At 42.5% G+C, this 23433-nt stretch overlaps 2 pseudogenes; both read right to left on the bottom strand.

Annotated features, from left to right (window-relative positions):
* Positions 1–574: 574 nt before the first annotated feature.
* LOC127095975 (argininosuccinate lyase, chloroplastic-like) lies at positions 575–1474 on the bottom strand (annotated as a pseudogene).
* Positions 1475–1491: 17 nt separating this feature from the next.
* On the bottom strand, positions 1492–21580 carry LOC127096102 (malate dehydrogenase, cytoplasmic-like; annotated as a pseudogene).
* Positions 21581–23433: the final 1853 nt, after the last annotated feature.

Genomic DNA, 23433 nt, shown 5'->3' with positions numbered 1-23433 from the left:
TTGTTTACTGGTTATCACAGGTTAATTTAAGTGGAATTGTTCTTAAAGTGAAGGATGACCTGCTGAGCAGGTTTTGATGATTAATGCAATGGGATCAAGTCAAACTGTTTTAGTGCAATGGTGAAGTAAAGTGGTAATGGCTGTAGCAGGTAATCTTAATCAAATGAAATCACTGCATTCTCTTCTTGTACACTCTTACTTACTTTTGAACACTTCTCATGACTCAATTAACCACCCACACCTTTTCACTGCAGGTTTACTATCCAGTGGATCCAATGGCTTGTGAGGTGCTGGATTGGTAGGTTACTTTGCTTACATACCATGTTATTTTGCTCCCTTGTTCATGTCTTGTTGGGACTGTTAACAGGTCAGTTCCGTTTTACTTCGTGTTGTCGTGCTATGCTTATGCAGGGAAAACTTCAAGGCCAAGGTTTTTGTGCAAGATGGCGAGGTGAACTGATATTGCAAGTGCATGGCCTGTCGGTTGCGGCAGGTTATATGGTAAGCACAAGTTTATTATTGCAAGTCTTGATAAACGGATTCCCTGGTAGTAGGCTGACATCTAGGACAATCTTCACTTAACTTCACGCTTTTTATTCCAATAGTCAATTTGCTCGGCAGCACAAGCAAACCTGGTGGAACCACACAAAACAAATTTTTCGATCGAGTTTTCTACCCCAAGAAATTCATACACATCATTGTCAAAGACAGGATTCAGCTCATCAAGGCTCAAGTCCAGCAGTTGACAATTCTTCGAAGTCCACAAGGCAACATATTTTCCAGCTATTTCATGAGACATTCTGAACGGCACACCCTTCTTAACAAGATAGTCAACAAGTGTTGTTGCATCAAGAAAACCAGCAGGTGAAGGCTTTTGCATTCTTTCCCGATTGAAAGTAATGTTCATTGCAAATTCTGCTGAGACTTCAAGCATTCCCAAAATAGCTCTAACACTGTCAAACACTGGTTCTTGGTCTTCCTGCAAATCGCGATTGTAAGCATATGGAAGTCCTTTGCACACTGTTATGACTCTGCCAGACTTACCACGAACAAGTTCCATTGGGTCTGGATTCTTTTTCTAAGGCATTATGCTGCTTCCTGTTTATTCTAGTTTGGATAATATTGTCTTATCTATGGACTGCAGGGCATCGATAGGACTTGTGGGTGAACTTTGGAGCTCATTCCGACATTTTAACGGCAACTGCTACGTTGGTGATCATTGCAGGTTCACGGGAGGTCGAAGTTAGAGATCTTTCATTTGGGTGTGGAGGTCTGTTTCAGAAGCCGACTGTTCGTGATGCGTGCGGACTTGGCATGAAATGTATGGTTTTTGTTGTCGTCAGTTGTTTAGTTATGTGGATTGATTTTGGTCTGCATTGTGTGTTTCGTGCAGGTCCATGATGTTTCAAACATGAGTGGCTTCTTGCACTTGTCTACTGATTGGCAGCACAGTTTTGGTGAGGGTCTGAACCATTAATATTGAACATGCTTGAGGAAGGATTGTGAGTTGGTTATTTGAAATGTGGTTGTTACTATGAGGGTTTCTGTTAGAAGTTAATTATGAATTCTACATTCAACCAGGCATCATCAGCTACGAGTTCACGGACAGGATTTTCGAGGGAAGATACTTTAACGGTTGCATGGTTGACATCAGGGTACTGAGATGATGGATGATTACCCCAGATTATTGTAACACCCCAAAATTTGCCCTCCTCATTCATGCATTCATTTAGCATTTCATATTGCATTTCATCATGTCTATCAGAATTAGATCCAAGAAACTTTTAAAAAAAAAATAATAATAATAATATTTTTTTACAAAAATAAAAAATAAATAAATAATAATATATATATATATATATATATATATATATATATATATATATATATATATATATATATATATATATATATATAATAGAAAAACTTGGACTTGGATCTCTCTCATTTGAGCCCACAAAGCCATGAAAATCAGGTTATAAAAGAGGGAGATCAGACAGAAAAAGGAAGAGAAGCAAAATACTCTGAGGTTTCCTTGAAACAAAACCCTGGACAAAACCTGAAGAGAAACCTGACAGAGAACTCAGAGCAACCCCCAGGCAGCTCTGAAAAATTCAATCTGACTCACACACTTTCATCTCACGCAAACCCTAACATTGCCTTGCAAACCCAGCCGTGCCATTTGATTTCAACCGGTCTCTCCCATCAGGTTTGCCTCATTCCCATGATTTTATGCTCTTAATTTGGATCATCTGAATGTATGAGGTATGATGGATGAATTTCATTATGTTTTTGCCCACGGGTTTAATTATGCATGAATGGGTGAAACCTATGCCTTTAATGTTTAATCACATGATTTCTGAAATGTATGCCACAGGGTTTGAGGTTTCTGAAACCATACTGTTATCCATGAAAAAAATGCTTATCGTGTTTCACTGACCCTTTTGTTGAGTTTTTGTGAGGGCTCACAGACTCTTGCAGAGATGGTTTGCGTGATTTTCCCACTTTATTTGTGGGATACCCCTTGGAGGTTCATTCCGATTACCTGTACTGACTCACCTTTCTTTGATGGCATTAGCTTGGGAGATCCCTGGGTTTCTTACTCCTTTAATTGCTGTTACTTCGGATCTTTATCCGTGTGGTACTTTTACCTCTTTTTCCGCATTTTATCGCTTTCTTAGCTGGAAGACCTCGATAGGAGGCATTTGTTTTCTTTTGTTTATTTACTTCTGAGCCCCTTGTTGGCACATTTACTTTATACATGTTTGTTTTGTATGTGTTCGTATCCCTGCAGGTAGCGCGGTTCCTTCGTCAAGGACTGCCTTTTTGCCCTTGAGCATCCCAAACCCTAAAACCCAAAGCAACACGTTAACTCCTTCTACTACAGGCGAGTAAGTCTCCAAAGGTCGAGCATCCAGTAGATTGCGTAGTGACGTCGTTCGTCCAAAACCCAATCCATAACCCCATAGTTAGCCGAACTACGGCTTGCTCTGATTCTCATTCCAGATGAGATACGTAGGCATAAGACGCGATGTCTTAGCGAGCACACATCCCCCCAACCCATAGGTCAGCCGAGCTACGAAGACTCTGATTCTCATATTCAGATGAGATACGTATGCAGTGGATGCGACATCTGCGCGAGTCATTTTCATTTAACCCCCTTTTTTTAGTAAATAACACATTAGATAAACCCACACCCTTTAGACAAGAACTACAAAAGTGGATCCCGTAGAGTACTACGGATGCGTAGGGGTGCTAATACCTTCCCTTCGCATAACCGACTCCCGAACCCAAGATTTGGTTGCGAGACCCCGTCTTGTCCTTTCCTTTTTCAGGTTTACTTCGAGCGTTTCCTTTCCCTCCTTTGGGATGAATAACGCACGGTGGCGACTCTTCTGTCATTTTCTTTCGCCGGTTGTTTTTTCGCGCACTGTATTTTTCAGGTTGCGACAGCTGGCGACTCTGCTGGGGACACTAAGAAGTTGACCTCTTGCTGGTCCATCTTCCCTAAGCGAGTCCCTCCTAGCTTACGTGATTTCTTGTTTATTGGGTGTTCATGCTTTTGTACCTTTATTTGCTTACCTGCTTGCATGCATCTGTTGTATCTGTTGGATCTGTTTGTTTGTTTGTTGGGATGGGGTGTTCTATGAGAGATAAGCCCATTACCCAGGCTTGAGTGTACACACAGGTTTTAGAGTGGATAATCATGAGGCTTGCGTGGCGTGTTTCTACGTTAAGTCGTTCGTGAAGAACCACACCCAGACGAGGTTTCTTTTGGATATATTATGTTTTACGAGTGTTCCATAACGGCAGGATGTTCCTCTAGAAATCGTCGACTCTGGTGACCATTTCTCGAGAACTCAGTCGAGGCCTCTCCTCCGAGACGTGATTATGTTAGCTCTGGTGGGCGCATTCTCGCTGCTCAATCCGAGGATCCCGAGACTGGGAACTTGCTATTAGGATGTCCTGTTGAGGGGAGTCAATGGAGGTCTTTTGTCCCGTAATAATACCAAACCTTCAGTGGTAAACGTATTATTCGCGACTGAAGGGCTGAAGCTGACGAACTTCTGTTCTTAGAACCTACCAGTGAGGGGCGGGCTAAATTCAGGAAACTTTAACCTCCAACCAACCCGGTTTTCTGGAGCAGAGTTTTGGTCTTGTATTATATTCCTCAGTGAATTTCTCTCCAGGCAGTGCAACCTGACAGATGTTCAAGCGGATCCATCAATTCTGATTGACATGCCTTTGCATTGCATAACATCATCTGCATATTTGCATCCAACATCTCATGCTTATTCATTTGCAGGGTATTCCCTTTCAAAACGGACTGAACAAGCAATGCATCACATACCATGCATATTAACCCTTGTCTGTTTTGCAGGTGTCATCACAGTGTCTAATGTTTGTTCCCTGTATCAGGCAGTTATTGGTCCCAAGCGAGTCCACAGGTACCCGACAAAGGAAAATCGTCCACAGCTAGCGATGGACCAAGTACAGAAAGAGCTGGCTGATATGCGTGAAAGGATGGATCAGTTCATGACATTGATGACTGGTATGGCAGAAGGCCAGGAAAAGCTGAGGGAATTGGTTGAGCAACCGAGACCCGATCCGGAGGTGGAGATACCAAATGCTGAGGGAAACCCTGGTAACCCTGGGAACGCTGATAACCCTGTGAACACTGGTAACGCAAATGCTGATGGAAACCCGGGTAATGTTGGCAACACAGGGAATGTTGGAAATGGTATTGGCGGAAGGTACAATGTGAATCAAGGAATTCGGATTAACGGGCGCCCCGTTACTGAAGATTATCAGTATGATCAATTTTCTTTGCACGACGAGGCCCTCGAGACCACTCGCCGTATGGATGAGCTTGCTGAGAAGCTCAAATCTTTGGAGTCTCAAAATTCCTTAGGCTCTGATGTCACAAATCTTGGTCTGGTTCAGGGAGTAAGGATTCCTCACAAGTTCAAACCCCCTACTTTTGAGAAATACAACGGGGCTTCTTGCCCACGCACTCATCTCCAATCTTATCTGGGAAGGTTGGGAGCTCACACGGAAGATGAAAAGCTGTGGATGTACTATTTTGAAGACAGCCTAACTGGAGCTTCTCGTGAATGGTATTCTCATTTGTCTCATACTACCATCAAGAGCTGGAAAGACTTGGCAGAGGCTTTTGTCAAGCAATATCAATACAACTTAGACATGGCTCCAAATTGGACCTTGTTGCAAGGTATGTCTCAGACTGCCAAGGAAACCTTTAGAGAGTATGCTCAGCGTTGGAGACAGATTGCTGCGTCCGTCCAACCCCCTATGTCTGAAAGGGAGATGGCGGACATGTTCATGAACACTCTTCAAGGCAATTATATTGAGAGATTGGCTGCTTGCCCGTCAATCAGCTTTGCAGAGATAGTAATTGCTGGAGAAAGAATCGAGAGTCTGTTGAAGATGGGCCGAATTCAAGACAGTAGTGCTTCCAACTCATCAGGTCCCAAGAGACCGTTTGCTGGTAACGGTCAGCGAAGAAAAGAAGGCGAGGCAAGCGTTGTGTATGACGGCAGAGGCAGGGGTAGAGGACGCCCTAATTATTATCAAGATCAAGTGGCCGCAGTCACTATTCCAACACCTGTTCCTCAACCGCAATATCATCCGCAACAACAACCCAGGTACAACAATCAACAACAAGGAGGTAATCCGGGTCAGCAGAGACACTATCAACAACGTCCAAGGCAGACGGACCGGGTCATCGAGCCAATCCCAATGCCTTATTCAGTATTACTTCCCAAGCTGATTGACATGAATCTGGTTACGTTGAGAACTCTGGCCCCACCAATCGATCCCAATAATTTGCCTAGAGGTTATGATGTCAACGCCAGATGTGCTTTTCACTCCAACGCACCTGGCCATACTACAGATAATTGCAAGGCTCTCCAGTTAAAGGTACAAGATTTGAGAGATGCTCAGGCTATCAATTTTGCTCCGGTGCCTAATGTTATCCAGAACCCGATGCCGGCTCACGGCGGGCAGAGGATTAATGTTGTTGATAGTGGGGAAACTTTGAATTTGGTTTCTGATGTGACTAAGGTGAAGACTTCGCTATCGGTGGTTAAAGACCGACTTCTGAAAGGACAGATTTTCCCGGGCTGTGGGGAAGAATGCAGAAATTGTCAAGCTGCCGAAAACGGATGTGACAGTTTGAGAAGGGGTATTCAGTAACTGATAGATGAAGGTTGTCTTCAGTTCGATCAGGCCCGTCCAGTGAAGAATGATGTATCGACGGTGACGTTTTATTTCACTCCTGAAGAAATATATGTTCCCGAGAGACTCGCTCCGACAACAATATATTTCCCAGAAAGTACAGAACCAGCAGCGGTGAACATCGAAAGTTCAGCACCAGTTGCAATTTACTCTGACAGCCCTCAACCGACTTTGGTTGGTCCGATCACCATCACAATACCAGGACCCGTTCCGTATGAGAAAGACAGTGTTATCCCGTGGCACTATGGGGCTGATATCTACTGCCAGGGGCAGAAAGTTAACGAAGAAGACATTGAAATTGGTAGCTCCGCTATAGACAATGTTGGAGGGGTTGGTGGCTTCACTCGCAGTGGACGCCTATTTGCACCATCAACATTACGCGCGAATACTGAAGCCGAGGCAGCTGCCAAGGCTAAAGGGAAACAGATGGCCGCCGAAGAGGTTACTACTGAGGAAGATCCTCCTAAGACCGTATTCGAGAAAGAAGTGGATGAGTTTATGAGGATTATCAAGAAAAGTGACTACAAGGTAGTCGACCAGCTAAATCAGACACCCTCAAAGATCTCCATTCTCTCACTATTGCTGTGCTCTGAGGCGCACAGAGCAGCCTTGTTGAAAGTACTGAATATGGCCTATGTTCCACCGGAGATAACTGTTAACCAGTTGGAGTCGGTAGTTTCCAATGTAAACGCTAGCCGGGGGCTAGGTTTCACCGATAATGACCCGACATCTGAGGGCAGGAATCACAACAAAGCCTTGCATATCACAATGGAGTGCAAAGGGGTGATGCTTTCCCATGTTTTGGTTGATACAGGCTCTTCTCTGAATGTTCTTCCAAAGAAAGTCTTAATGAAGTTGGATTGCGATGACACCATCCTGAGGCCAAGTAACTTAGTTGTGAGGGCTTTTGATGGCTCTAAGAGAGCTGTCTTTGGCGAAGTTGAGTTGCCAGTTAAGATTGGACCGCAGGTATTCAAGAGTACCTTTTATGTGATGGATATCCAGCCTGCCTATAGCTGTCTGCTAGGTCGGCCTTGGATTCATGTTGCCGGTGCTGTTACTTCTACCCTCCACCAGAAGCTCAAATATGAACTAGAAGGTCAGGTCATCACTGTCTGTGGTGAAGAGGATATTTTTGTTAGCCACCTGTCTACATTTAAGTATGTAGAGATGGACGGCGAGATGCACGAGATGCTGTGTCAGGGCTTCGAAGCCATAAACATCAATGAGGTCGCGCCCAAAGCTGTCTTTTCACCTGAGTTTGAGAAGGTCGGGACTTCTATCTCTTCATACAAGCAAGTTGTCGAAGTGGTTAAAGCTGGTAATGCCTAAGGCTGGGGCAAATTTGTGGAGCCAGTCATCAAAGAAGACAAGTTTGGATTGGGGTATGCTCCGGGATCTCAGAAGAATGAAACCGGTACTCTCTCCAACGGGGGTTTGGTTTCTCCCCACATCGTCAATGCTGCAGATGAAGACAAGGCTGACAGCGACTGTGACTTAGATAGCTGGATTCACCCGTGTGTCCCGGGAGAAAAGCTCGATAATTGGTCGTCTGAAAAAACCGTCCGGGTTACTCTACTGAAAGAGTGATTTTTATTGTTTTCCTTTATTACATGCATAATAAAGTCTTACACTTTGCCCAAGGTGTAACGGCTCATTTGTAGGGTCATCCATTTAGTTACATTTCGCAATTATTTTTATCATCAATAAAGGACGGCTTTTGCAAACAATTTTGTGTTCTCTTTCTTTCAGTTTTTTTCTACTTTTATAAAAAAAAAATGGCAATGTTTCTTTTTTCGTTTTTTCTTTCTTTCCAAAAAAAAAATCTCTCATTCTAAGGTAAAGCATGATCCTCCATCATGCAGAGCTGACCACCCGGATCTCACTACTAACGACACTGCTATGGCCAAGTATGACTTCGACAATCCTATCTATTAAGCCGAAGAAGGGGTTGAGGAAGATTGTGAATTGCCTGAAGGGTTAGCCAGATTGTGGAAACAGGAGGACCGAGCTATTACACCTTATCAGGAGGTGATTGAGACCGTCAACATCAGTACCGCAGACGACAAGAAAGAGATCAAGATCGGGGCAAGTCTACAGGCCGAGAGGAAAGACCGTTGATCATGTACTTGAATGTGTTAGAAAGGTCAATGGGTTGTGTGCTCGGTCAGCATGACGAGTCAGGTCGAAAAGAGCATGCAATATACTACCTTAGCAAAAGTTTATCGACTGTGAACAAAGATACTCATTGCTCGAGAAAACTTTCCGCGCTTTGGCATGGGCTGCTCGCCGACTAAGACAGTATATGTTGACTCACACGACTCTATTGATATCAAAAATGAATCCAGTCAAGTATATTTTTGAAAAGCCAGCACTTACCGGAAAGGTTACTAGGTGACAAATGATACTGACAGAGTATGACATCCAATACACTTCACAAAAAGCCACCAAGGGAAGTGTCTTGTCAGACTATCTTGTAGAGCAACCAATTGATGATTACCAACCTATGAGGTTTGACTTTCCTGATGAGGACATCATGTTTCTCAAATCGAAAGATTGAGAGGAACCACTCCCGGAGGAGGGGCCTGACCCTGAATCCAAATGGGTTATGATGTTTGATAGGGCGGTCCACGTCAATGGTCGCGGAGTTGGTGTAGTGTTGATCACACCGGAAGGGGGTTCATATGCCATTTGGTGCCAGAATAACTTTTCCCTGCACCAACAATGAAGCTGAATACGAAGCTTGTATCCTAAGAATTGAGGAAGCCGTCAATATACAGATTAAAACCCTGGATGTATACAGGGATTCAGCTTTGGTCATCAATCAAACCAACGGGAAATGGTATACACCTCAGCCTCATCTGGCTCCTTACAGAGACTACACGAGAAGATTGTTGACTTTCTTTTGAAGAAAACCAATCTGTTGATGCTTTGCTTACCTTGTCTTTGATGATTAAGGTGCTATGCTGGAACTACGTACCCATAATTGACGTATCTCGGTCAGAGACGAATGAAGAAAGCATTTGGTCAGAAAATGCGCCCTCGGGGGTATCAAGTCGGTGAATTGGTACTCAAAAGATTTCTTCCTCCCAACACAGATCACAGGGGCAAATGGACACCGAACTATGAGGGTCCGTACGTGGTTAAAAGGATTTTCTATGGCGGAGCTTTGATGCTAACAACCATGGATGGCGAAGGATTCCCGTCCCCTATTAACTCAGACGCAGTTAAAAAAAAATACTTCGCATAAAATAGACCCGCTGGACGATAAAAAGAATAGTCCAGGCAAAAAAGGGCATCCCGACGAACCAAAAAAAAAGAATAAAGAGGTTCGGGCAAAAATTAGGGATATAAAAAAAGAGTACACCCGGTGAGTCGAAAACCCAAAAGGGCGGCTCAGGCAAAAATGGGTATCCCAGTGGATTGAAAACCCGAAAAGGGGGCGATCCAGGCAAAAGTTAGGGAATAAGCGAATGACTGTGATCTGAGTTCATCAGTGTTATATCACCATTTCATTTAATCCGGCCATCTTCGAAGGGTAAAGATCGACTAATCATCCACTTCAAAAAGCAAGATGAGCAGGGCGTCTTGAGGACATACGAGCCATAGCAGAGTCGAAACTCGGTGGGACCCCGTATCCCCATTGCCATTAGGATAGTTCTCTTTTTATAGCGATCACCTCTTTTCAGGGATCAGCTTCCTGATACCCTCGCCTATTCCTGGCACAAATTTTCTCCCCAGTAAGAGTCGAATAATTCAGTTAAAGAGCCTCTTTATTTTTCATTTATCAGTTTGTTTGCAAAAATGTCCGAATTTTTGATAAAACATATTGCATATGAACATAATGGTGGCTTTTGCAGATGATTTGCACAGGAAAACATCTAAAATTGCTTTGAATGTGCTTAATCCCGGACGGTGAATTCAAACCGAGTAATTCCCCCGAGGCATACGTGTATTTTTGGTTGCAGGTCACAGGAACCGGATGCCAAGTCATGAATCCTCATCCCCAAGCGGTTGACAAAGTCTCTCCTCAGCAGAGCATGTTCCTCAGCAGAGCATGTTCCCCAACAGAGTTGACAATATCCAGACTGTCTAGCCCCAGTAGAGTTGACAGTATCCAGACTGTCTATCCCCAATAGAGTTGACAGTATCCAGATTGTATATCCCCATCGGAGTTGACAGTGCCAGACTATATCTTCCCGGCAACAGCGAAGTGGTTGCATACCCAACGGACAAGAGGGTGGTGTTCCCAGTGTTCATCTCATTCCCCAGCAGATTATTTTTAACAGATTTGTTAATCCCCAGCTTGAGGGCGATTAGCAAGTTCATATCCCCAGCAAAGGTCGTTTCCTACGACATTTCCCCAGGAAGTGTTTTCCCCACAGACTCTCCTCACAGAGCCTCGCCGAACAAAGTTTCCATAGTTGATACCCCCCCGCAAGGTCAACTTTTCAGGCAGCCAATTTATTTTTGGTGGCTCATTGGTCCCGGCAGACGGATCATTCCCCACAGAGCATTCAAGGATTGATACAGCGATCTGTTCCCTACCGGAGTTTGTTTCCCCAAGCAGATTTCTTTTTACACCATGCATAACATTTGCATTTGCATGCATATCATATAAAGCATACACATAAGCTGATAAACAGGTTCTTCCAAGCATACTGAAGAATTACTTTACAACCAAGGTCATGAGATCCAGCCAGAGGATCAAGCATGAGTGATCCAGCCTGAGGGTCGTTTTGAAGATTCAGCCTGAGAATCGTTTTCCAACGATCCATCTTGAGGGTCATTTCGAAGATTCAGCCTGAGAATCGTTTTCCAGTGATCCGGCCTGAGGTTCATTTTGAAGATTCAGCCTGAGAATCGTGTTCTAGTGATCCAGCCTGAGGGTCATTTCGAAGATTCAGCCTGAGAATCGTGTTCCAGTGATCCAGCCTGAGGGTCATTTCGAAGATTCAGCCTGAGAATCGTGTTCCAGTAAGCCAGCCTAAGGCTCAATTTGAAGATTCCCTAGTGAAGTCGCCTACAAGCTTTATTTCCCCAGCAAGCCCAAGTCTAATTGAGGAGTCGTTACAACATGTTCTAGCCCGAAGAATATGTACGAAGCCCAAAAGTGGAATATTCTCGAAGCTGCATATCTAATATGAAGGTTGGGTGTAGATTTCAAAAGAGGGTTAACCAGCGCATGCCTCAGATGCGGGATCCTAATGATGGGAATTTATCATCAAAACAATCCAGATCTAGCCAGAAGATCGAAGTAAATTCAGCCAGAGAATCGAAACGAAGGAGATCTAGCCAGAAGATCGAAGTAGATTCAGCCAGAGAATCAAAGGAAATAGATTCATCCAGAGAATCGAAACGAAGGAGATCTAGCCAGAAGATCGAAGAAGATCTAGCCAGAAGATCAAAATCGTATCCAGCCCGAGGATCAAAATTAATATCCAGCCAGAGGATCGGAAGAAAAATAAACAGCGCGGTGTATTTCCGCGTTTTTGTGGTGTTCTCGGAGCGCAAATTTTCGATCTGTCTTTGGTATTCAATCACAGCTCACCCCGTTTGTCTGATAAGCTATTCGCTTTCATCCTACTCGGGTTAGCTGATGATTAAATAGGGGCAGCTGTAACACCCCAAAATTTGCCCTTCTCATTCATGCATTCATTTAGCATTTCATATTGCATTTCATCATGTCTATCAGAATTAGATCCAAGAAACTTTTTTAAAAAAATAAAAATAATAATAATAATAATAATAATAATAATAATAATTTTTTACAAAATAAATAAATAAATAAAAATAATAATAAAAAAATAAATAAGATTGAAAGCTTCCCTTCCAATGCATCTGATTATTTTGATAAAGAATCTTGCATTTTAAGACATACAGGTCCCTTCCAATGCATGTTTATAAGATTGAAAGCTTGAAATCTTATTTGGAAGGTTGAGTGACCCAAGTGTTGAAATCTTGACACGCTTGGGGCATGGTTTTATCTAACGATCTGTTTTGCAGGAACTGTTAGATATTTTTCACTCACTTGCAGGTTGTGATGTGAAAGCTGTTGATAAACAAATCCCCAGAGAGTTCGCTCAGGAACGAATATGAAAGAATGACGAAGACGTTGAGACGTACGACGATCCTTGATTTTAATCAAGAAGACTCTTCAAAATCGGAAGATTAGAAAGTTTGTAGAAATTCCCCACAGGGTCCAGTCAGGGACGAGGGACGATGGAGACGACGTCGGGACGTCCGACGACCTTTGGAATTAATCAAGAAGACTCTTCAAAGTCGGAAGATCGAAATTTCTGTATAAATCCCAGGAGTACGTTTCCGTCGAGAGCGACGCGACCTTGGAATACAAGATGATGGAGCAGAAAAGGTCCAGACGAGTCTGGGAATTCTCAAAAGTGGAAAACTGATACGAGTTTGGGAGGTGGATACCATGGTTCGACGAGTCGACGGGTGTTCTATACCAATTTTTTCTCATTTTCCCAGCGAGATCCCCAAGCAGAATTAGAGGACCAAATCCCTGGCAGACCGAGGTCTGTGGATCCCCTAGCCGAGTCAGGATGGTTATCCCCGGCAGGTAAAACGGTGTTTCCTCAGCAGCCAGGCCTGAAGGTTGCTATTCCCCGAGTGGAGCGGGTTTCAATGAAGTATATCTCCAGCAGTGTGCATCCCCAGCTGAGTTGATTCTACCTATGGATTGCATGGGTTGTTCCCAGCGGAGTAGCATGCGCTTCCCTAGCAGGGACAAGATGGTTATCCCCAGCAGGTTTCAGATCGATGCTTCCCCAGTCACCAGGCCTGGAGGTTGCTGTTTCTCAGCAGAGTATCTGTGAGCACTTCCCCAGTGAAGTCGTCGGGTATCTGTGAGGGTTTCCCGAAGCAGAGTCGGGATTGATATCCCCAGCAAGTCAGAAGACTGTTGTATCCCCACAGGGTGTGGGTGGTGCTTATCCCCAGCAGTTTCTAGAGCGGATTGGGTGCAAAGGAGTTTCTTCCCCAACAAGGGTTACCTTTTCCCAGCAGTGTTATTACCCAGCAGGGTGGAATCGGAGTATTGACGAGTTCCTCGGCAGAGTGTCTCGAGCTCCTCAGCAGAGTCCCTTGAGGGGGATACCTTTTTATACATTCATCATAAAAAATAGCATAGCATGTTGCATAGAAAAATAAAATCGCGTAGCATTTCCATGATTATGGAGCATTACGTAGAAAAAATCAGTCATGCATCATATTGCAAGCATAAGCTAGTCTCAAACCGTGGTTACTATTTGAGAGGTGGTGTTATCCGCAAAGCAAGATGTCACTCCGAGGAGTTTAGCCGTATGATTGAATTGAAGATATTCCCCAGTAGTGCGATACTGGAGTAATCGTTTTCCGTCAGACAGAGATGGGAAGTGTTTTGCGATCAGCGCAGTTCAAGTCGTGGTTACTGCTTGGAGTTTTGTTTCGCCGGAGGGTGAAGGTGTTACTCTGAGGAGTTTAGCATCATGATGTCAGATCAGCTGTGTTCTCCAGTAGTGCGATACTGGAGTAATCGTTTTCCGTCGAACGGAGATGGAAGTGAAATCAAGGATGTTACGCGATCAGCGCGAATTTCGGGGTTCAATCGGAGAAGAGGAAATGTGAGACATTTTCTGGAGACGGGGTTCAAATGGAGAAAAGGAAATGTTGAGGCATTTTCTGGAGACGGGGTTCAAATGGAGAAAAGGAAATGTTGAGGCATTTTCTGGAGACGGGGTTCAAATGGAGGAAAGGAGGTGCTGAGGCATTTTCTGGGGTTCATATGGAGATTGGAGTTGAAGATTTTATCTGGGATGAGGTCCTTAGGATTATCTTCTGTTCATGTGCCGCCTTAGACTCTGGCTGAGGCCAATGGAGGTCGTTATAGGTGTCTTCTGAGGAAGAGATACACATGTTACCTTCCTTTTGTGAAGGTATACCCTCTGACATGTCGCCCTCAGAGCGGTGTTTGGTGTTATTTCCGACGTTGCCAGTGGAATTATCACGAGAGATTGGAGATCGGGGTTCAAATGGAGAAAGGGAGATGTTGAGGCATTTTCTGGAGATGGGGTTCAAATGGAGAAAGGGAGATGTTGCGACATTTTCTGGAGATCGGGGTTCACATTGGCGATCGTGAGTTATCGTCAGGCGACTGGGGTTCAAACTGGAGAATGGGGTTCATCATTTTGGCAAATAGGAGATCGGGGTTCAAATGCGGTGATCCGAGGATCATTTGCGCAAGAGAAAATTTTGGGGTTCAAGAAAATAAAAATAAAGAAAATTTTGGGGTTCAAGAAAAGCATAAAAAGAAGGAATAATAATCCCCAGTGGATGTGGTGTTCAGGCCATAGTTATCCCTGTGTTACCATTTATTTTGGTATCCAGGTCGACGTTGCTGTCTCGGTGATCAGGCCGACTTTCTCCGTACCAGACGGATTTTGGTTTCAAGATTGTTTCTTTGCCAATTCTGACAGGCATTGTTAATTATTTTCCCATCAGAGTGCAAATTGTTCGTCTGTTCTTGGTATTCAATCACTCTTCATCCTGATCATCTGAAAGCCGAGGCTATTCATATCGACAGGTTCACAGTGGATTGAATAGGGGCAGCTGTAACACCTCAAAATTTGCCCTCCTCTCTTGGGACTAGCTTAACATATTGCATTGCATTTTTGGGTCATTAGGCATTGCATATGGCATATCATGTGGTTACATTGTGCAAGTCATCTTCCCAAGTCTTGATCAGGAGATAAGAGGTCATGTGCAAGCTAGGGTTTCATTGGACTGATCATCAATCATCTGAGGGTGTGGTGGTCTGAATTAGGGTTTTGTGATTCTCAAGGAGATTGGTCTTCATCTTGGTTGCAATGATACATCATCATCATCATGGTCTTGTTATCATCAAGTATTGGAGCATAGTCCTTGAGATTAGGGTTTTGACCACTGGTCAACCCTAATCAAGTGCATTGGGCCAATCAGGGCTTGGCAAGGAGATGGGGTCTACAGTGGATATGGGGATCATTTCATGATTGTATTGAGCTTATGGAGGCTAGGGTTTCATCCTTGAGCCATTTCATCAGAAGATTGGGGCTCAGATTGATCAGTGCATTGCCAAATTCATCTATCAGTTGAAAAAGTCAACTGTGGTCAACTGTGCTTGATTTTATGGATTTGGAGGTGGGGGAGAGTTGGATACACTTCATTCATGTTGAAATAAGTGTTATTTGACATTTCAAAGCTCAAGAATGAAGAAAATCAAGTCAGGACAAAAAAATTGCCAAAAATAGAAAGTGACTTGTAATGGAAGTTTCCAAAAATGGAAAGTTTTTGACCTCAAATTTACATGTCCAAGGAAGCTTCAAATGAAAATTTGTTCAACATGAAAGTTGTAGGTCTTGTTCTCACCTTTCCAAAAAGTCCAAGAACTTGAAAATCCCATGTATGGTTGGCAAGTTATGGTCCATTCAATTTCAAAAATGACCCATAATCAAAGTGGCATAACTTTCACATGGAGTGTCCAAATTGAGTGATCTTTTTATGAGCAAACTCCATTTAACATGTACTTGCATGGTGCATAATTGGAATTCATCAAAAATGGTCAATGCAAAAGGTCAATTTTCAAGTGTACAATTAAAAAAGTCAAGGGCAAAATGGTCCAAGTTGAGAAATAATTGGAATTTTGGAATGGGAGTTTTTGCAACACCTCACATATGCCAATTAGAGATGGTTTCAATTGTAATAACATTTCAAGGTCCAATATTTGGCTAAGTCATTTTGAAACTTCACTTGAAAATGCATTTTTTGGCATAGCATATGGAAAATGAGAATTACAATGCCAATCAACATGGGATCAAAGCCAACACATCACAAATGATATTTGGAAGATGTGTGAGCTGTCATATGAGCTGTCAATGGCCTATTGTGAAATGGCATTTTTGCCCTTGCATTGAAAAATTGCATTATGCTAATTACATGTCATTTTGGTTAATGTGAGATTAAGAGGTGATTAAGCAAGAGTATAAAGCCTTAATTGTAACTGAATGTTGATCACAATTACAATTCTCAAGAAAATATAACAAACTTTCCCTCCAATTTTCCAAAATCTCAAGAACTTCATCAAAATTCTTTTGATCCGATCTTCCTCAATTCTTCACCAAAGTGCAAAATTCCTTTTGCTTCATCTTCCATAAGCCTTAAGCTTGGACTGTTTTGGGGAATTGGTGCCATAACCTTGCAAATTCGCAACTGTTCATGTCTTGCTCAACAATGGTGATTTGAAATTTCTTCCAATTGAGGCATCCTAGAGCTGAAGCACGTGATCTATTCAACTCACCTATCCTTCATACACTTCTGTTTTGGACAATTGAAGCTTGGAACGCACAAATCCTCACTGTTTTCATTCAAGGTGCATAAATTCAAATCTCATGATTTTTTAAATTGTTATATGCGTTTTGTAGATCGTGCATCATAGGTTAACATGCAACTTGTGGTTTGTGAAATGATTGGGTGAGTTGAGAGAAATCTTGTTTGAAAGCTTTGATGTCAAAACTTCATTTGTTCGATTCGTCTTGTATATGCATTTCTGGACAATTTCGTTTACATATTTGGAATCCTCATGCTCAGACCTTTCCAATGGATATCTGTTTGTTAAGTTTGGTGAAGTTTTGATGTTCTTGAGTTTTTGCGTTTGCTGGAAAATTTCTTGAGTAAAAGTGATGAAGATTGCTGTGTTTGATCTTTCAATTTGCCTTGGCCGTTTGAATCTTTGTTTGCCGCGCTCAGGAGCCAATCAGATGGCTCCGTTTTCATTTAACGAAGTGACGTCGTTTTGACGCTTTTGCTGATAATTACGTCCGTGCCATTATCATATAATTATTTATATTATTTCATTTGCTTTTTCTTTTTTTATTTCATTTTGAGGTTTGATCTTGTAAAATTCATAATTGCTTCAAAAATCATCCAATTTGAGTGCAATTTTTTGCATTGTTCTTCTTGTAATGTGTAGAATTTAATGATATTTTTTGTGAATTTTTTGCATGTGTAGAAAAATAAAATGCTTAGGGATTGTTTGATGTGTCACATTTTTGTACACTTTGCCATATCTAACATGAAATGCTCATACTTTTAAAGAAATGGATGAAAAATTTTGTGCTTATTCTGGACATGTTGATGGTGATTTCCATGTAGAGTTTGTGAATTTTGGATACTTGGTTGATTAGATATGAATTTTTGGATTAAGGTGTGACAATTTGTGTCACACCAAGCTAGGTCAACTTTCTGATTTTATTTGCATGGCCTAGAAATGTTGAATTGTTCCAATTTTTTGCATGAATGATCATTGATGTGTCAAGATAACATGTGATTTTTTCTGGAATTTTTGATGGAGTTTTCTAATTGATTGATAATTTTCTTCTCTGTTGGTTCATTTTGCAACATTGTGTGACACATGTTTGTATTTCTTTTGTGAAATTCTCATATGGTATTGGATGAAGATGAAATTTGACATGAGCATAGTAGACACATTGTAGGACATCATGCGTTTGGTCCCATTCATTTCTAATATGTTGTCACTGTTTCATGAATTATTGAAGTGAATGCATGTGTTGATGCCTTGAATTGGCTTGAATAATTGTGTCTGGATTTCTTGATTTTCATTGACCTACTTCCTTTTGTCCAATTGAGCTGAAAATTGACATGCTATACATTGAATGTGTCCTGTTTAGGTGTGAATTATTTGAGGATTTTTGGAATTGTTTTGGTATGCTTTTAATTGAAGTCATTCTGTTTGGGCTTTTGGTGTTGTATTTGACCTAATTTGACATGTTTTGGTCATGAAATGATAATGGAGAATGGTATAAGCATGGGACCAATTGCATTTGCTTTTGAATGGTTTTAATTTGATTTTGGATTGGTTTGGCTTGCTGTTTAGATTTTTTTCTCCCTTTTGGACCCTAGGCTTGGCCTAGTGGTCTTGTTTCTCACATTTGGTGTGGATTTTCAGGTTAAAAGTGCAAAATGCTTAAGGAGATTGCTTCAAGTCAATTAAATTGAGATTGTTTGATGTTGAGAACTAATTTGACTTTGTTTTGTAGGTTGTGAAGCTTGAGCTTGAGCTTATAGCTTGCACTTGTGTGCATTAACCTGTGTTGTCTGTATAGATTAACATTTGCTGTTTACTGTTGATTTGTCTGAGTACTGATGATACTTGATTGATTTCAGGTACATTTAGTTGCTTATAGTTCTTTAAGAACTTGCTTGCTGCTGCTTGGTTTTTAAACCACTTGAGGTAGGACTTCTATTCTCCATGTAGTCTGGAAGACCTGGCCTGTTACTTGGCCAGGCAATTGTCTGAAGTCCTCCTTAAGAGGCGATGTTTGTGATTGTTTAATATTGTGCCCAAGCAGGTAAAGTCCTTGATTAAGGAAATTGGTGGAAGTCAAGGGATATGCAATCTATCCCCCACTATTCTGTTGAGTCGTCCCTCTGCTCACACGGCTGTGTGTTGATGCATTGGGACACAGACCCAAGATCTTGTACTTTGTACAGTCGAGTTAGAGTCTTTGAGCGTAGAAGGGTTCCATCTTTCTGAACCCACGCTCCTTTGTCTGAAGCTCTCCCTGGTCAGGGATAAGAGCTGTGAAGTCTAATCTTCACTCACCTTTCATCTGCTTCACCTTAGCCCCGCAATGGCAAGGTTAAGAGCGAACACTACCCATGTACAGATGACTCGCTTCGGCAGTCAAACCCTTTGTTTGAGCCTCACTTGACTGGTTATAGTGTGTGCTTTGTGAATATTTGTTTGCTCTGTATGCTTGTATGCTTGCTTCCTGGATAGGATTAGCTTGCAATTGCGCAAGTAGGTAGAAACCTCAACATAGGGCAATGATGCATGACAACACTAGGCTCGAGTCCAGCTCCCTGGTAGTGTGTCTTCCCTTGGTTTCTGGCTAGTTTTTCTTTCCCTTTAGGGGGAACTACATCGCCCTGATCCTTGTTCCAGACGAGGTATGTAGGCAGGAGACCGTGCGAGGTCTCTCCGGGCACTTTTTTTTCCTTTTTGTGTGTGTTTGTCTGACGATTGCTAGGCTCGAGTTCCCGACTCCTTAGCAACTTGTTGTTTGTTTGTTTTTGTTGTGTGCTTGGAAGCCGGTGTAAGTCCATCGAGTGGCTTTCGGGTTCCAGTGTGCGTGTGTTTGGTTCGGATGCTGATGTAAGCCCAGTGATTAGCATTCAGGCTCCATGTTTGCCTGTGTTTGGGTGTTTGTGTTGTTTGGCATGCGTGAGCCGAACTACAGTAGCTCTGATTCTCGTTCCAGACGAGATATGTAGGCATAGGATGCGATGTCCTAGCGAGCCCTCTTCCTCTTAACCCCACCTGTGTTCCTTGTGTGTGTGTGTGTGTGATGTTTTAGCAACCTTTTCTTTCTTTTAGAACGTGGATCCCGTCGAGTACGACGGACGTGAGGGGTGCTAATACCTTCCCCTTGCGTAACCGACTCCCTTACCCTTTCTCTTTGGTCGCGAGACCATGCTTTTTCCAGGTTTCTCTGAGCGTTTCCTTTCCCTATTTTGGGATAAATAACGCGCAGTGGCGACTCTGTTTGTTTTTGTTTTAGCCCGCCGGTTGTTTTTCGCGGATGCGACACCTATGCCTTGAATGTTTAATCACATGATTTCTGAAATGTATGCCACAGGGTTTGAGGTTTCTGAAACCATACTGTTATCCAATGAAAAAAATGCTTATCGTGTTTCACTAACCCTTTTGTTGAGTTTTTGTGAGGGCTCACAGACTCTTGCAGAGATGGTTTGCGTGGTTTTCCCACTTTATTTGTGGGATACCCCCTGGAGGTTCATTCCGATTACCTGTACTGACTCACCTTTCTTTGATGGCATTAGCTTGGGAGATCCCTGGGTTTCTTACTCCTTTAATTGCTGTTACTTCGGATCTTTATCCGTGTGGTACTTTTACCTCTTTTTCCGCATTTTATCGCTTTCTTAGCTGGAAGACCTCGATAGGAGGCATTTGTTTTCTTTTGTTTATTTACTTCTGATCCCCTTGTTGGCACATTTACTTTATACATGTTTGTTTTGTATGTGTTCGTATCCCTGCAGGTAGCGCGGTTCCTTCGTCAAGGACTGCCTTTTTGCCCTTGAGCATCCCAAACCCTAAAACCCAAAGCAACATGTTAACTCCTTCTACTACAGGCGAGTAAGTCTCCAAAGGTCGAGCATCCGGTAGATTGCGTAGTGACGTCGTTCGTCCAAAACCCAATCCATAACCCCATAGTTAGCCGAACTACGACTTGCTCTGATTCTCATTCCAGATGAGATACGTAGGCATAAGACGCGATGTCTTAGCAAGCACACATCCCCCCAACCCATAGGCCAGCCGAGCTACGAAGACTCTGATTCTCATATTCATATGAGATACGTATGCAGTGGATGCGACATCCGCGCGAGTCATTTTCATTTAACCCCCTTTTTTTAGTAAATAACACATTAGATAAACCCACACCCTTTAGACAAGAACTACAAAAGTGGATCCCGTAGAGTACTACGGATGCGTAGGGGTGCTAATACCTTCCCTTCGCATAACCGACTCCCGAACCCAAGATTTGGTTGCGAGACCCCGTCTTGTCCTTTCCTTTTTCAGGTTTACTTCGAGCGTTTCCTTTCCCTCCTTTGGGATGAATAACGCACGGTGGCGACTCTTCTATCATTTTCTTTCGCCGGTTGTTTTTTCGCGCACTGTATTTTTCAGGTTGCGACAATTATAACATTTTTCACATCAGAAACTTCGACGTTCAGTCTTTCAAAAATTTGACGCAATGCCATGTTATAGTCCAACCTTGTCAAACAAGTAATGTTTTTCTCAGGAATGGATGAAGCATATTCCTTCAAGATCAATGCATTGGTGTTTGCAGGGTTGGCAACAACACGAACCTTGCAGTTTGCAGTCGTATGTTTTTCACGAGTAGAAGCCTGAGACTTATAGATAGAAACATTTTTTTCCATCACATCTTTCCTCTCCATACCTTCTTTTCTAGGGAATCCACCAACCATTACAGCAATAGTGACTCAAGTGCATGCCTCAACCACATGAGTTGTAGCAACAACTCCTTCGAAAAAAGGGAAAGCAGCATCCACCAACTCCATTTTAACACCGTTTAGTGCCTCGGCTGCAGGCGCGATATCGAGCATATGGAGGATTACATGCTATTCAGGGCCTAGCATAGCTCTCCTAGAAATCATAGGGACAAGAGCATACCCAAGTTGTCTTGCAGTACCGGTGACAAGAACACGAACTGGATCTTTGGCCATTTGAATTTTCTAGATCAGAGAAAGGAAGGACAATGATGGAGTTTGAACAGAAGAAAAAGTTAGAGTGATGAAGTGTGAAGATGTTAAATTCAAGTGAAATGAAATTATGGTTTTGTCCACCGCAGGTTAACGGACGGAAAGGCTTGTTACAGCCTCTTGCATTGAACCCGAGAGCCACCGAGATCCTGCTGCTGTTGTGCTAGGAGCTCGCCCTTTCCTTCTGTCATACATGTTGGTTCTTGGTTGTTTGAGGCAACTTGTGCTCTGAGTTGTAATTGAACTTTTCTAAGAGAGAAGCTGAGGAACAGGAGATGTTATATTGCGTAGCTACGGATTTGAGAGTTTCGCGTGTCATCATAATTGCAGCTCAGATTTGGATAGGCTAATGGTAATTGGTCTGGCAAACAAAATCAAACAAGGATCTTGTTGTGCAGGTTTTTGGTTCACTGAGTTTCGCATTGTCGGTGTTGCCGTCATTTGGAGTGTCGTAGCTGGTGTTGCATTCACTGTATGTTGTGTTTTTGCGTTTTGCATTTGCTTCTGTTTTCACTCCAGCTTGGTTTTGGTATTATGCAGGTTTATCTTGCCTTTACTGTGGAGTTTCGCAATGGGTGACTATCGCGAAACTGTTTCGAAATTATAGAGTGAAGCTGATAATATTGTTATGACAATTTGTCCTAAATCCCATTTGCAAATTCAGTTCTGGCGCAATGTCGTTGAAGTGCCATTGAAGTTCACCCGTCAGGTATTTACGAGTTCCGGATTTGTTGGCCTTGGAACTCCGCTGGTTAGGGAACGATTGTGTATGTGCTATATTGATGAGACGTCGTTACGAAATTCTGCAGGTTTTTATGCTGCTGCCGTGTGTTTGGTCCAGTTGCTTATGTTGTTAGCTTTTGCTTCCGTTTTGGACCTGCGTTTATCTTATCTGATATGCCGTTGACGCACTTCGTTTTATGTGCTTTAATTTCGGTTTGGATGAGTGAGGACGGTGCAATATGAAGTTCTGCATGACATTTAACCGGGTAATTAAACCAGGGATGATTACACATAAGACTGCATGCTTGAGTGGAAGATCCTATAGGCTTCCATTTCGAAGAGCCTTAGCCATCACACAACCTAGCATCCGAAACTATTCCATCACTTTTTTAAACTGCATATCCTTTGATGTGTCAATATTTGTGAGTTATGGCCGAAGAAACAGTCCCGTAGGGGTTTGCACTAGTTCCCCATTTCCACCAACATTAGGCCCATAGCCTTCGCAGCTTTTCATTTTCTTTTCATCTCCATCGACCTCCATTTGGTGTCTTACTGAAAAATAAGACCTCCGCACTTGCAGCCCAACTTTTTGTAATTCGTGACTCAGACTTATATGAAACTCAAGGGTGGGGTAGAATTGATAAGTAATGGAATAATTGGGTTGGATGTAATCTTTGGAATTTGAAAGATCAAGTTAGGATTGAAATGTAATTTGGAAATGAGATTGTAATTTTGAATGGTTTAGATTATTGAGATGGAATTCAGGAAACCGACTTATGATGTAAGTTGAATTGAATGAAACTATTGAATATGAACTGGAAGAAATTTGGTTGGGGTAAAAAACTCTTGGTCAGTTGACTTTGGTCAACTGTTGACCAGAAAGTCAACGGTTGACAAAAAGTTAACTCGGGTCGAAATCGTATTTTTTAATAGAATTGGATTTTTGTAAGGTTTTTGCGATGTGATGATTGAATTTTTGAAGTGAAAATGAACTTGAATATGAATGGTATTAGTGAAGCTTGTACTTTCAAAAAATGTGATTAGAAATCAAGTTAGATCGACGGTCATGTGGGCACCATAAAGCCTTTATCAATGAATCAA

Source organism: Lathyrus oleraceus, chromosome 6 (assembly GCF_024323335.1).
Source record: "Lathyrus oleraceus cultivar Zhongwan6 chromosome 6, CAAS_Psat_ZW6_1.0, whole genome shotgun sequence".
Taxonomy (NCBI): Eukaryota; Viridiplantae; Streptophyta; class Magnoliopsida; order Fabales; family Fabaceae; genus Lathyrus; species Lathyrus oleraceus.
The sequence above is the reverse complement of the archived record's forward strand: the minus strand, read 5'-3'. Positions and strand labels throughout refer to the sequence as shown.